Source organism: Suricata suricatta, chromosome 4, assembly GCF_006229205.1.
Source record: "Suricata suricatta isolate VVHF042 chromosome 4, meerkat_22Aug2017_6uvM2_HiC, whole genome shotgun sequence".
In the NCBI taxonomy this organism is placed as follows: Eukaryota; Metazoa; Chordata; class Mammalia; order Carnivora; family Herpestidae; genus Suricata; species Suricata suricatta.
Genome location: NC_043703.1, coordinates 58,487,950 through 58,503,897, shown reverse-complemented (window position 1 = coordinate 58,503,897; position 15,948 = coordinate 58,487,950). Strand labels below are relative to the sequence as shown.

General features: G+C 39.7%; 1 long non-coding RNA gene across 1 annotated transcript; it reads left to right on the top strand.

The window, feature by feature from the left end:
* Positions 1-36: 36 nt before the first annotated feature.
* LOC115290786 lies at positions 37-13,792 on the top strand. Its single transcript, XR_003908196.1, has 2 exons — positions 37-411; positions 13,429-13,792. It is a non-coding gene; the product is annotated as an uncharacterized LOC115290786 (long non-coding RNA).
* Positions 13,793-15,948: the final 2,156 nt, after the last annotated feature.

The window sequence follows — 15,948 nt, the reverse complement described above, 5'->3', positions numbered from 1 at the left end:
CTCCATCATCAGACACACCCGCCAGCCCTGGCCTTGGGGAGGAGCGCAGGAAAGACCAGGTGGGGCTGCGGCCATACTGAGGAGCGCGCCTCTGACTCTCAGCGTTCGGGCTTTCTCAGCCTCTGCTCTAACTCGCCTTGAAACCCAGCACACACTAGAGACTGGAAAAATCAAACCCTTGCAGCAACGATAAAAGCACTGAGAAGCGGCCGACTTCCTGAGGCCTGGAAAGAAAGGTCATTGGAAGGTACTTTTCTCACTGCCGCTTGTGTTTTCTTGGGCACAGCTAAGTTCAAGGCCTGCCTCTCCCAGTCTTACCTACTCAGGCTCTCGGGTGAAGGGAGAGCAGACAGCTGCTGAAAAAGTGTGGCTGTGAGTCCAAGGGAAGGATACGGAACCCTCAGGAAGAAGGTGTGTAATATTTTTGTTGAATCAAATCATGATTTTGTAAGGGGAAAAAAAACACACACATAAAAGTCCATTTAATGTTTGGCAAAAAGGGAGAAAAAAAGAGCTTTCTGTGTTCAGTGCAGTCACTTCAAGGGAGCTGTAGGTCAAATTACCAGCCTGTGACATGTGGAGATTGGCTGAGCGGGCTAACGGTAACTCAAATTCCAGTGCTCCTGGCCTGTTCCCGAGCCCATAAACTACACAGAAAATGATCCTGTTTGCGGAATTATTTTCAATTGCAACAGCTGCTATAACAAGTCAGAAAGATTTAATATGTATATACAGGCCTGGTGAGTAACCACTTCAATATATAAATTGGAGGTGTATGTATATATATTTAATATAAATAAAATATTGATATATTATATATATGAAAATATTGATTATATATGTATTCAATATCAGTCCACAAAACCTTTCTCCCTATAAAACTTTCTTTAACCAAACCTACCTATAACAAATCATAATACAGAGCTTCACAAACCCGTCCACTAATACCCCTGGGAATCTTAAACGGTATCTCAAAAACAGTCTTCAATAAGCATGAAATTCCTTTGGAGTCACCATTTGGCAAGCTAGTCTACAATATACCCATGTTTCATTTATTTTATCTCATATATTTTTTAGGTATGATTGACATCCTAGTTTCAGATGTATAACATTTGATATTTATATCTATTGCAAAATGATCACCACAGTAAGTCTAGATGACATGCATAGTTAAAATTTTGTTTCTTGTGCTCAGAACTTTTTAGATATACTCTCTTAGACTCATGGCTTTTTTTAAGCTTATTGATTTTGAGAGAAAATGAAAGCACAGGAAGTGAGTGGCAGAGAGAGAATCCCAAGCAGGCTCAGCACTCAGCTTGGTGGCCAGAGCAAACCTGACCCAAAGGTAGAGGCTTAACCAACTGAGCCACCCAGGCACCCCTAGGCTTGTGTTTACTTTAACATAAAAATAACTTCCCTCAAATCTTAAAGTGAAATTCATACTTTAGGAAATTGCATTGTGTTCCATCTTTGGCTTTGTGTTCCCTCTGACAAAGCACACATACATCTGGGCAAGCTTTGAGCCTGGCTGCCCTCTTAATGGCAGGAGTGCAGGAGGGAGACGTGCCGCTGTCTTCCAGCATCAGAGCCGCTCCCACACCAAGGCCGCCAGACACTGCTCCTGCACTTGGCCTGCTCTTGCACTTTGCATTTCTGTTACTGTTGTCTTCATGAGTATTTCAATGAGAATATGGAATTCCTAAAGTGAAACCTCTCTGTTTGGGGCTCTCTGGTCATTTAGGGGAGATATGTTAACCTGTGGCTTCCCTCCTTATACAGGAGTTTTTTGGAAAACCAACATTGAAGGGTGAGTGATCGGACAAGGAGATCAGAGATTATCTTGGTCAATACATGCGTGCTCTTCCTTTCCCCCAACCACCATCCAGGACCAAAGCCCTTGCCTGACTTGATAAAACAGACCCTAACGAAAATGTAAAACAAGATGATGATAAATGAAAATGTTAAATTAAAAATACAGAAAAACAGATAATATAAATAAAAATAATATGCAAGTTATGAACAAAAATTAAGAGCCAGATAATAAAGGTAGATTTTTTGTTGTTGTTTATGTTTATGTTTTGTTTGTATTTTCTAACCTTATCATGAAAATGTTAAGTTGAGGAATAGTAAAGTCAATATCTATATATCTTTTGTTTAGAATCGATAATCATTGGCATTTATAAAATTTGCCTTATCCGTCTCTCTCATGCATGCCCCTCCATAATCAACCTAAGAAAATGAACAACTCTTCCAGTCCATCTTCAAAAACTGCTTTGTTTTAGAACCAGCATCTAATCAAGGCTCACAAGAGCTATATGGCCAATTATCTTTGATCTCTTTTACTTAGTATGACACAGTCACATTTCCATCTTTTCCTCCTCCACATTGTTAGTTCTTTCCGGCATTTGCCTGAATATATCCTCCTATTGTATAACTTTTTTCTCAAATCTCCTGTATGAAAGGAAGAATTTTTAAAAGATGGATTAAAATATACAAATAATTTGGGGCACCTGGATGGCTCAGTTGGTTAAGCATCCAACTTTGGCTCAGGTCATGATCTCACGGTTCTTGGGTTCGAGCCCGGCATCAGGTTCTGTGCTGACAGCTCAGAGCCTGGAGCCTGTCTTCAGATACTGTGTCTCCCTCTCCCTCTGACCCTCCCCTGCTCATGCTGTCTCTCTCTGTCTCTCAAAAATAAACAAAGCATTAAAAAACAAATAAAATAAAATAAAATATACAAATAATATTGAACCTAAGGCAGCAAAAAAATTACTAAATGTAATTTGGCAAGTAAAATACAAAGTAAGAGAAAAATGGAAAATACTGGACAAAAGAGCTTAAGATAGAAACACATTTTATTTTTTTTAATAGTTTATTGTCAAATTGGTTTCTATATAACACCCAGTGCTCTTCCCCAAAAGTGTCCTCCTCCATTACCACCACCTCCCTTCCCTCTCCCTCTCCCCCTTTAACCTTCAGTTCATTTTCAGAATTCGATAGTCTCTCAGGTTTTGCATCCCTCTCTCTCCCCAACTCTCCTTCCCCCTTCCCCTCTCCCTGGTCCTCCATTAGGTTTGCACTCATAGGTCTAACAGAAAGACGTTTTAGCAACAAAAATTTGAAAATTATAAATTTGAAAACTGGATAAAAGTCAGAATTAAAATCTATTTTAATCAAAAGAAAATGTTTGAGTATGCATACATATATAAATAAATGAGGAGTAACAATAGACCTGCACGTGTTATATACACAAGTACTTAGAACAGTGGGTAGAACGTAGTCACTGCTAGGTAACTGTTTTCTATCATCATCATCATCATCATCATCATCATCATCACCATCACCACATAAAATAGATACTGACAAGTAAACGTTTTAACAGGAAACCTGAAACAGAAGCAAGAAAACAAAGAAGATGATACTCTACTGGGCAAGAATTCAAAAGAAAACAATGAAGAGGAACTTAAATCATTATAACAAAATAGTCTTAATGCAAAAACACACACTAGAAATGTTTTAATTATATAAAAATTTAGATATCATAAGAATATCATAGGGAAAAAGCAACAGAGAAGAGAAGGTACATTCTCAAGAGGATCATCTGGGCAAAGAACGTGGATCAGTTCTTCCCTGGGGAGAGAAACATCTTTAATGATGCCAAGTGAAAATGTCCCCAGGGCAGGAGCACAAAGGTGAAGGCCCTTAAGCAAACCCCACATCTCTCAAGAGTCAGAGGTCCCAGGTTCAAGGCCAGTTTCCCAGACTGTCTAGCAATGTTCCCTAATCTAGGAAACAGGTATTTGTGATAAGATACCTTCATTTTCTCATCTGTAAGAAAGATGAAACTATTTCTAAGATGTTTTTTAATTCCAGAAATCATTATTTTTTTTACGTTTATTCATTTTTGAGGGAGAGGACACAAAGTGGGGAGGGGCAGAGAGAGAGAGGGAGACACAGAATTAGAAGCAGGCTCCAGGCTCTGAGCTGTCAGTGCAGAGTCTGACGCAGGGCTCAAACCCACAAACCATAAGATCATGACCTGAGCTTAAGTCTAACACATAACCAAATTAGCCACCCAGGCTCCCTTCATTTTTTTTAATTAAACCTCCTGGTGTTCTGTTGGTTGTGCCTCAGTCAGTCAGACTTGGCTAAAGAGCCGACATTTTAGGAATTTGCATGCCCTCTTTAAGTTCCAAAGACTGCTTGCCCCTGTTTCTTCCCCACCCACATATGTTTATAACACCAAGCAAAAGAAAAGACCTCCACAATCCCTCTTTCCAAATAGAGAGACTAACTAAATAAAACCCCCCTAAGTCAGTAACACAGTTCAGTTGGACCCCACACAATTCACAAGTTTGTCACCCAAAATGAGACAAGGCAAGTGCCCTGGAAAAGCTCCTAGGAATGTCAACTATACTTTAATTTATGAAGGGAAAAAAAGAGCTTACCAGGAAGAGGTAGGAAGGTCTAGGACTTTGTACCTGTACAGATAACCATGCTGACAAATGACAGCAGCCATTTTACAGCAAAGGACATGTCCATGTGAACATTTTAGAAATGACAGAGATCAAGTCACTCCTGAAGGTCCCTGCAGACTGGCACAAACCCTTCACCAGTCACCCACACTTGCAGACATGCCCATGCTCAGGGCGAGTTCCAGCCTCCAGAGAAGAAAGACTACATCCACACTTCTGCAGACTCAGAGGCTGCTTACTAGACCCAAACAGGCATTCTGGGAGAAAATTAAATTTGGAGGTCTAAGGCATTCAACTTTTTGAGGCTTTCCCCAGTTATGTCCATGCATGGCAAAAGAAAATCTCTACATAGACACTTTGAAATTGCTGTCAAATGTAAAATTGTGGCAACCATTCTCTCTCCTACACTTGGTCATCTTTCCCCAACAATACCTACCCACCCCATCACACACACACACACACATCAATCTCCCAACACCCCTATGGCTATTCCTTCCTAAAGTGTGGCTTTTGAAAGAGCAGTCACAGAACACAAGGCTTGGAGACCAATCCATAAACTTTGCAAGGCTGACCACTTGTCAGGACAACAATAACAATCTTTTTTTTTAATTTTTTAAACATTTATTCATCTTTTGAGAGATGAAGAGAGAGCACCAGCAGAGGAGGGGCAGAGAAAGAGGGAGACACAGAATCCTTAGTAGGCTCTGAGCTCTGTGGGTGTCGAACTCATGAACCGTGAGATCATGATCTGAGGTGAAGTCAGATGCTTAACTGACTGAGCCACCCAGGTGCCTCTAACAACAATAACAATCCTAAGTGAATTTGTCCTGGCTTCAAGTTTTCCCAAATGCGTTTGTCCAGATATAATGGTTACCTGATCACAAAACTTCCCATAGGAACAAAGTGTTGGAATTGTAATGAAAATAACAGCACAGTGTCACTGGCAGCCATCAGAAATGAACTGAAATAAACTGAACTTCACAGAGCTCCCCAGCAGAAGAGCACAAGCTGGGAAAGCACGGGCCGGCTTTGCCAGGTTGAAATGCTCTGCAGTCCTCTGGCCATCAGAGCTCTAGAATGGCTCATCTCTGTGTCAGGTCACAAGTTCTGTGTTGTACTATCTTTATTCTTTATTTTTTCTACCTGGGACAGAAAAGCTCCAAGTGCTCTTCTAGGTCTACAGCACTAAATTCCAAATAGAGCTTGACCTCTGTGTTTTTGTTTGTTCATTTACTAAACAACACTATATAGAGGAGTTTACCATTCTTACTAATTCTCTCAAAGCAGTCACACTAGGAACCACTGACTAAAAATATTAAAAATTCTTAATATTTAAGAATGCCCCTGAGGGTTTTGTAACTCATTTCTATTCAACATGAATAATCTCTGGTTTGCACTGTTCTGTCATTGCTATGAAATCCATAAATGACCTGTTACTCATCTTAGTTGAAAAATAAGAAACACTTGATTTGATACCTAAAGAAAGATGGTTGGATTCTTTGAAAATGTTTCTAAAGGTAAAGAAACTTTGTTGGGCAATAACAAAAAAGGGTCACCAATGATCACAAAAGTAACATAATTATAAAAGTATCTCATGCAATATGGGAAAAATCCTTATTTTATTTTTTTATTAAAAAATTTATGTTCTTATGTTATTTTGAGAGAGGGAGAGAGAGTGAGTGGGGGAGGGGCAGAGAGAAAGAGAGACACAGAATCTGAAGCAGGCCCCAGGCCTGAGCTGTCAGCACAGAGCCTGACGCAGGGCTCGAACCCATGGACTGTTTGATTATGACCGAAGCCAAAGTCAGATGCTTAACCAACTGAGCCACCCAGGTGTCCTGAAAAATCCTTATTTTAAACAAAAACCAATTGCAGCCACAACTTTTAAATTATTTACCCATATATTTACCTTCTTGTTTGTTGTTTATTTGTTCACTCCACTTTTTTTATGTATTTCAGACTTTCCTTCTGGGACAATTCTCTTATTCTCAAAGTTTATCCTTTGAAAGTCCCTTTAGTAAGGGACTATGGGAAAATAGGCTCTACTTACATAAATGGATTAGAAAAAGCTTAGGATGGAAAGCCATCACCACAGGGCAAAAGTGCCCAAGATTAGCTCGTGAGATATTGTAATGGGAGCATGAGAAATTGTTATATCACCTGAAGGAAATTACTTTCCATCTGATGCCAATATACTATTGTACTTTGATCACTAACTCCATTTGCTCCCCCAGACTCTGCTTCCTACACACACAAGTTAATGATTACTGTCTGATTGTTTTCCTCACGTTTAGGTGTGTAATATCTTGTTTTCTTCACATTCACCACATGGGTAATATCTTGTATTGTATCTATGTATTGTATTGTATCATAAATACAGAGATGAAACCCCTGTTTGGGGCTCTTCTCTCCTCCAGGACATTAGCCTCTCTCATATTCAATTCTGTGTCCACTTTCTTGCTGGACAATAGAAAACTCCAGACTCATGGTCTGCAACAAGGGACTTTTGATAGTGGAAGTCTTTCAGCTTTTTCTTGAAACTGTCTTTATTTTACCTTCATTTGTGCAAATAGTTTCACTAGGTATAGAAATCTATGGTTGATAGTCACTCTCATTCAATATTTGCCATCTAAAGGAGTGGCTTGACTTAGGAACAGATAATTCTTTAATTGAGGAAAATACCTTATGAGTTTTGATGGGCTTTTAGGACAAGAAAAGGGAGCCCTCCTGGCTCAATCTGGTTGTACTAAGGAAAGTCCAAGAAAGATAAATTGTTCTGCATAGTAAATTGAGAATTTTGCCTTCCTAATGGTAGCCTGAGAAAGAAAGCCATATATATCTGGACATTAGGTAGAAGGGAGACAATAAGAAAGTCTAAAGAAAGAAACTCAAAAAACAGAATAAAAAGGGGGTATGACCCATCTCAGTGAGATTAAGAATGACTAATAAGTTTCTAAAAATTTCCCATTAGTGTAATTAAGTAGTTAAGAATTAACCTTACCCAAAAAGAAGTCTGTCTTTTGCCCCTTGGCTACTTGGAGATGATCTCTATACCCTTGAATTGTCTTACATGATGGAGTCATGTTTGCTGAGGATTTGGCCACTGACTGTTTAATGATGTGACTTATAATGGAGGCTTTGGGCCATGTTATATAAACTCTCAAATCCAGAGAAAACATAGACTAAAAGTGTTAGCCTTAGAGGGTCTGGACACTAAAGGTCAGTCACACAAGCATTGTGTGATAGAGCACCTAAAAGAAAACCTGGACACCACAGACTCTGGTGAGGTTTCCTGGTTGGCAATACTCTGAACACTTTCACACATCATGGTTTGAGGAGGTAATGCCACCCAGGACCCCAAGAGGGAAGGACAGTTGTAAGCTCCACATCTGGACCTCTCTTTGACTCTGTTCTATGAGTCTCTTTTTTGGTTACTGTTAATTTGTATCCTCTCCCTACAATAAACCATGAGTATAGCTTTTAGTGAGGTGACTCTTTCCAGCAAATTGTCCAACCTGAGAGTGGTTTTGGGAAGCCCCTGAACTTACTATTGGTATTAGAAGTGAGGGCAGTGTTCTGAGGATGTTTCCACTGTAATTACCCTGCATTACCCCCCAAACCCTCAGGAAAATCTACTTCATGCAGCAGTCTTATATTAGCAGTGCCTTGGGGGAATCAAGGAGAGACCCAGTGTGGGAAAAGCAATTTAAACAAAAGAACTCTGTCTCAGGAAGTAAGAGAGACTATGGCAGCTAAGTCACAGCTAGGTCTCAGGTCATAGCACAAGTCCCCACCCCCAATCCCACAGAAAGACCTTCTTGGAAATACATTGGGTAAGGCTCTGATATTTCTGTCATGACTCATCCCTTTTTATTTAGTTAGAGAGCAATCCCCCACCTCTCCCATGCCACTCATAAGGCTAGAGGGCCTGATGTAGATTATGTGGTTGTAATGAAACAAGGCATAATAATATCTGAAAACCTAAAACTCTTGTTTTTAATAGGCCTTAAATTTTGTAATGAAATACATAAAAATATTTTTTAATTTTTTAAAATTGTTATTTAGTTTTGAGGGGTGCCTGAGTGGCTCAGTCAGTTAAGCGTCTAGCTTCAGCTCAGGTCATGATATTATGGTTCATGGGTTCAATCCCTACGTCGGGCTCTGCACTGACAGCTAGCTAAGAGCCTGGAGCTTGCTTCAGATTCTGTATCTCCCTCTCTCTCTGACCCTCCCCTGCTTGCACTGTCTCTCTCTGTCTCTCAAAAATAAATAAAAAACATTAAAAAATTTTTTTAATAAATTATTATTTAATTTTGAGAGAGAGAGTGTGTGAGATGGGGAGGGGCAGAAAAAGAGGGAGACACAGAACCCAAAGCAGGCTTTAGGCTCTAAGCTGTCAGCACAGAGCCTGACTCAGGGCTCAAACACACGAACCATGAGATCATGACCTGAGCCATAGTTGGACCTAGTTGGACGCTTAACCAACCAAGCCACACAGCACCCCACATACAAATAATTTTTTAAAACGTGTGCAAAAGATGCACCATAATGGAGACTCCATAGATGTCTTTTGAATAAGAGAAGAGTGAGTGAAAAGGTAAAAGTATGAAAAACATACTTTATTCTCAATAGCATGGACTAATTTGGTTAGAGAGAACATAAATAACTAAAATAGGAAACTCACAAAAGCCCAATGACACAACTTCAAACTTCTCAGACTTTTTAGAAGTTCTCATAAAAGAGGTGAACAGGCAGTACAAATTGCTATTTTTTCAGCCTGCCTTTACTTGCTGCACCACAACTTCCAAGTAACAGTAAAATTTCCCAAATGTGCTTTTGACCACCAAAGGCAAAGGAAAGAGTCTAACAGCCCATAAATAGGATTCTCAGGCCCTGCTCCCCTAAACATGTAAGATGAAAAAGTTACACAATAAAAAACAGGACTGATGTTTTTATTCCTCTTTAAGCTATTGTGATGCAACATTTGTCACAACCATCTTTGACTGCTGACTAGGGCCACAGGTGGTTGGCCCTAGCTAGTGTATCAGGAACGTAATCAGAGTTGTCATTGTCTTCTATACACATTTCAGTAGCGAGAGATCATATGAATAGTAAGCAACCATGTAATACAAAGCTGCAAACGGCAGGCATTCCTTACGGTTATGCTCTTAATTTACTTGCCACTAAAGGGCTCCTTGAACCTTCTGAGTCTTTCATTTCCCAACAGAAGCAAATCTTGTAAGTTTCTAGTGATTACTGCCTCCCCAACACTGGATGGGGGCACAAATAAAACTGAGTACACTTTTCTCCTCTACTGCTCCATAACCAATTTGATAGAGGGAGATCAGTAGCAGAAAAAGAGAAGATTGTGGTAGTATTCTGAGATGAAGTGGCCAGAGCTGAAAAGTTTAGGACAAGCAATTTGGTTCCAAAAGCAGTGAAAAGCTTGGAAAGAGAACCCATGGAAGATAAAGCTGGACTGTCAGAGACTGCTCGATTGCTGTGTAAATGAGTACAGACTTTCTGGAGGGCAATTTGTCCATTAGGAACCAAAATCCTTAAAATTGTGCATATACTCTGATCCTATAACTCTGCTTCTAGAACTTTATCCTGAGAGATAATCACATATGTGTGCAAACATTAAGCTACAAAGTTATTTATCACAGAAGTGTTTATATTAGCAGAAGAATAAACAACCAAATGTCCAACATGGGGGATTAAATAAACTCTGTACACAGCAGAATAAGACTTAACCATTAAATATGTTGTGATAAAAAGGAAAAGATATTTACAATAGTTAAGTTAAAAAAATACAAAATAGCATATATAGTGTGCTCCCATTTTGTAATTAGAGAGAGAAAAGATGATACACAGATCAAAATTTAACAGCAATTATCCAAGTGGTGGGAGAATGGTAGTTATTTTTGTTGTCTGCTCTGCACTTAACTGAGCTTTTAATTTCTCTATGCATCAACTCTGCAGGAAGAAAAAAGTTTTTCTACTTTCTAATGGGAAAAAATAGTCTTTAGAACAAACCAGAAGTGTTCATTGGACTTTCTAAAGTTGCAAGGTGCCAAGTTGTCAGGTTATCTCAAATTATATGGGATAAATTCTAAGAATGTAGTGGATAAGGAGGGAGTTTATAACAAGAAGTCATTGGAAATGAGAATAGGAACACCGTGAGGGCCAAAGCATTTGGAAGGTCTCAGAGTTGATCTAGGAATGGGGTTACCTCTCTGCCCCTCCAGGGCAAGTAGTCCCAATTAGTCTCCTCTTTGGTGACTCACATGCTGTCTCTGCTTCCGTGGCTCTTGACATAACTCATCAGCTACCTCACCCTCTACTCTGCTTGTCTTTCCTGCCTTGTTCTCAAAATGCCTGCCTGCTCATGACCATGATTTAGTCAGGGACCCTCAAGGAGCCAACTGTCTCATGGCAGCTTCTTTTTGTGTCAGTTAATTGACCCTTTCCACACATCTCAATTCTGTCTAGTCCGTGGGCTTGGCCACCTGGGACTTTGGTGCCCACTTCTGCTCCAAACAGCCATGAGGAAGGGAACGGTCATATTATGGCTGCCTATAATCAGTGGCTTCTCAACTGAGCAGTTTTCCTTATAAGAAAACTATGATGGTCAAGGCATCACAGCTGACCTACTGGTATGGGCCAGAGCCAATATTTCAAACACTGTCATGCCTGCGACTTTGGTGTCCATGAAATATTAAGGTTTTAGGCAAAAAGAAAGTTTTCATGTTCAAATAGTCTTAGGAGTTCCTACCAACTCAGTCCCCTCTTGCAGTCATAATGCAAATTAGTATATTAAAAGCTATTGATGGTTTCTACTTGAAAGATATCTGCTTGATTTTGTTCAAAGTTTCCCAAAGTTATTTGAGCATAGATTCCTTTTTTGTTTCTTTTTTCTGAAACACTTACTAATACCAATTAACCATGGGACCCAGTTTAAGAATAACTGCTATAGACGGGGTGCCTGGGTGGCTCAGTCGGTTGAGCGTCTGACTTAGGCTCAGGTCATGATCCTTAGGTTCGAGCCCCACGTAGGCTTTGTGCTGACAGCTCAGAGTCTGGAGCTGCTTCAGATTCTGGGCTTCTCCCTCTCTCTCTGCCCCTCCCCCATTCACTCTCTGTCTCTGTCTCTCAAAATAAAATAAAGATCAAAAAAAAAAATTTTTTAAGAATTACTGCTATAGAGCATGCAATCTTTCAGAGGAAAAGAACAATTAACAATGATATTTGCTCCATTTTTCTATGCCTTTATTATCATCACAAATTAGTTAATCAAAATCATCCATCTTCATCAGAAGAATTACCTTGAAAATATTTGACAAGTCTAGATTCATTCCTACTGAAAAATCAGGAGTTATTAAACATATTAGTAAAATAAAAACAGCTTTCAATCACTAACTTCCTCTCAGGGACATAGAACTTCTTAAACAAATAAATAATTGGCCTTGGAAATGAACTTCTAAATAGAGTGTAGTTATGATTTGGGGGAGGGGTTTGGCCACTGCAGATAGTCCATAACATTAATTAAGATCTAGAATGATCTGAGAGAATGGCTGAGAGGTCTACAGTCAGAAAGGGATACAGAGAAATGGGGCCCAGGAAATGGAGTTACAAGCAGCAGGTTATTTAAATAGGCGCAATTCTGAGGTGGTAGAAGCTGGCTGCTTTGTGGGTTTTTTTGTGGGGTGTGTGTGTGTGTGTGTGTGTGTGTGTGTGCGCGCGCGCGCGCACCAGTTCACCGTGACTTTGGCCTGGATTCTGTGCTGATCTAACTCCGATCCCTCTAATCCAGCCCAGACTGCCAGAGCTGGAATTCCTGGTCATCAGAATCATTGTGGTTAGAACACTTAGGTCTTGCTGTGAAAGAAGGGCATGGAAATGTAAGACAAATAAAATGCTGCCTAATTTGCTATTTTTGTTTTTGTTTTTATCTTTTTTAAGCAAATCCCTCTTGCCCATACATAAGTAGATGAAGCTTTAAAAGCCTGTTCAGTAACCAAACCAGGTCAATGAGGACCATTCACATCATGTTTTTTATACGCAAGGATTTTAAGATGGAAGCCCTAAGGGAACAAGGGAAGGAGGAAGGAGGGAAAAAAAAGAAATGGAATAGAAACGGAGCCAAAATATGTATCAACCCAAAGAATTCCAAGAGTGATAATAATTTTTAACTAAAGTTTCTGCTTAGTTTTTATCTACAAAAATAACAATTTCTTATGTCTCAGCCTAATAACAATAGCTACTCTTATCTCATGTTTATTATACACCTGCAGTATACACAGTTCATCCATTGTAGCATTTTATTTTTCTTATACCTCTTCAAGATATATACAGATACACAATCCCTCATTTATAATTCCTAAATCCCAAAGCTCTGAAAACTCAGTTTTTAATAAATCGATAGCAAACTCACTTGGCAACAAAACCTGACCTGATATGACCTGATATGAAGCTACTTGTATTGTTTATTTAACTCATTTAGTGTACATTTCACTATAGAGATATTAATATGTGTCTTTAGAGGATAATGCCCCATGCCCCTCTTAGGGTTCTATATAATAAATGACATATGCACTTTATTACTTTTCTAAAATATTAAAAATTCCAAATTGTGAAACTCATTTGACTCTAAGAGTTTCACATAAGGGATGTTTCTTCTTGTTTTACAGATAAAAAAATAGGTTTTCATTGATATATTATCCTGGCATTTTAGTTTGGGTCTTTGAGACTTTACTTTTTAATTAATCATTTAAAATTTTTTCTCTGCACGATTTCATTTACATTTATGTATCACTGATGAGCTTTTAGCAAATTCTCCTACAGAAATGTTTTAAAAGACATTTTTCCCCCAAAATGGAAAAATGCTGACATCCTCAGAAAATTTCCTTGAACCCAACTGAACTCGTTTTTAATTCTCACCCTTCATTTTCAGATTACTCAGTGTATTTAATGCTACCCTTCCTCAATCCCACCCAAAGCTCACATGGTTAAGAACCCGTCGAGGAGTCTGCGAGGGCCTGAGGCACTGCTAAGCATTCTGACATCTGTGGTTAGAGCGTCTACGTGAAGATTACCCATGCTGGGCTCCAGTGTTTCAATCACAACCCCAGAATGAGCGCCTGGTCACTCTGTGGTCTAAACTCTGAGAGAGGAGAGCATTTCATACTACGCTGTATTTCGTAAACAATGATTTGATACATTGAAGAAACCATAAATATTATTTATCTTACCAAAGGCCTCAGAAAGTCCAAACACCACAGCTAATTACGGTTCAATAATAGATTCAATAAGCTGAAGGCTGTTTTTCTGGTTTATCATAACAAGCAAAGCAATGGTCATTACTTTCTAATTTGTAAGCCTTCTGTTCAATAGCTCTGAGTGGGGCGTGTTTAGCCCTGCTTGTCCAATAGGAGGCCTCACCAGCTTCTAAAGTCAGCACTAAGCTACATCTGTTGCCATTTGTGGTACTTTTTCCATTTGTTGAAGCACATTATTTGTTAAAACCAAAAGACCATATTCAAATACAGATGGGGCTTTTGTTAAAATACAGAAAGCCATTTTTTTCTAACCAGCAAAAGACGAGTTTTGTAAAAGGAAATTAATGAGAATTTCTTGTTTAGTCTTTCCCCAGCAGCCAGCACTTAGAAAGATCTTCGTTCACATGCTACAGATGAAAATAAAGTTGATGCTATGAAACGCTGGTCACACACACACTAGAACATTTCACAGTAGCACAGTTGAAACCTTTTAACCAAGGCCCCCTAAACCAAGGTTTCTCAATCTCAGTACTGTTGACTTTTTGGGATAGAATAGTCCTTGTCATAGGGGTTGTCCTTATGCCTTGTAGGATATCAGCAGCATGCCTGGTCTCTACCCACTGGATGCCAGTACCATCCTCCTCACTGATCATGACAACCAAAAATGTCTCCAGAGAAGGAAGACTTCTGGCCAGGAAGGCAGAATAGGAGGGCCTGAGGCTCGCCCTGTCCCACAAATACAACTAGATAATACTCAGATGAGTGTAAATAACCCACAGAATGACCTAAAGACTGGCAGAACAAATTCCACACCTAAATGTAAAGAAGAGGCCACATACAAAAACAGAGGGGCTGAATTTTGTGAGTTCATATAACCTGAGGGACTTAAAGCCTAAACCTTTAAAAATCAGTGGGCTTGGCTCTGGAAGAGTCTAGAAGGCAATAGGAAACTGTATCCCTGCCCTTAAGACAGGACAGCCACTAGCCACAGAGACACAGCATAGAAGCAGCAGTTGGGAAAATACCCGAGCATACAGGAAGGAGGGTTACTGATCTCAGAGTTCACTGAGGGACTTCTCCAGGAACAAAGGAGCTGACAAGCATCATCTTCCTCCCCTGCCCCCATAAACACACAGCCACCTGTGGGAACCAGCAAGGCACCCAGCATTCATTACCCAACTTGCTTGCACCACCCCTGTTAGCTCCAGGTGGGCTTGCCTCAGATCCAAGGTTATGGCTCCCCTCTACCAGGGGACTTGCAAATGCCTTGGCACCACATCTTCCAATCTCAAGCTCTGTGGGGCTTCAATCACAGTCACCTCTCAGGGAGGATGCACATACCTTGCTGGAATTACGTGCACCGCCCCCCCACTAGAATACTCTATGAAGTGGTCCAGCTGTCCTGGTCTCAGCACCACCTAGGCACCCCTGTAGAAGAGGACCAGTGCCACCTTGTTAAAAGTACACACCTTGAATGCTACTTTCAAGAGCAAGAGACTAGCTGACTTTACTAAAACATAGAAACAGACACAAAGAGGCAAAATGAGGAGACAGAGGAATATGTCCCAAATGAACAAACAGGATAAAGTCACAGCAAGAGACATGAGCAAAATGGAGATAAATAATATGCCTTCTAGAAAATTTAGGGCAATGATCATAAAGATAGTCACTATATTTGAGGACAGAGTTTAGGGCATCAGAACCTTAATGGGTAGAGAAAAAACAACCAATCACAGATGAAGGAAACAATAATTGTGATTAAAAATACACTAAATGCAATACATAGTAGGTTAGATGAAGTAGAAGTACAAGTCAGTGATCTAGAGGACAAAGTAATGGAAAGTAATCAAGCTCAGCAGGTGAGAGAGAAAAAATTAACCAAAAGGAGAACAGACTTAGGGAACTCAGTGACTTCATCAAACATAACACATTATAGGGATCCTAGAGGGAGGAGAGAGAGAAAAGGGAGCAGTAAATTTATTTAAAGAAACAATAGCTGAAAACTTACTGAATTTGGGGAAAGAAACAGAAATTCAGATTCAGGAGGCAAAGATCCCCAAATAAAATCAACCCCAGGACATCCACACAAGACACACAGTAATTAAGATGGCAAAAAAGCAGTAACAAAACAAAAAGAATTTTAAAAGCAGCAAGAGAAAAGAAAACAGGTACATACAAAGAAACCCCATAAGGCT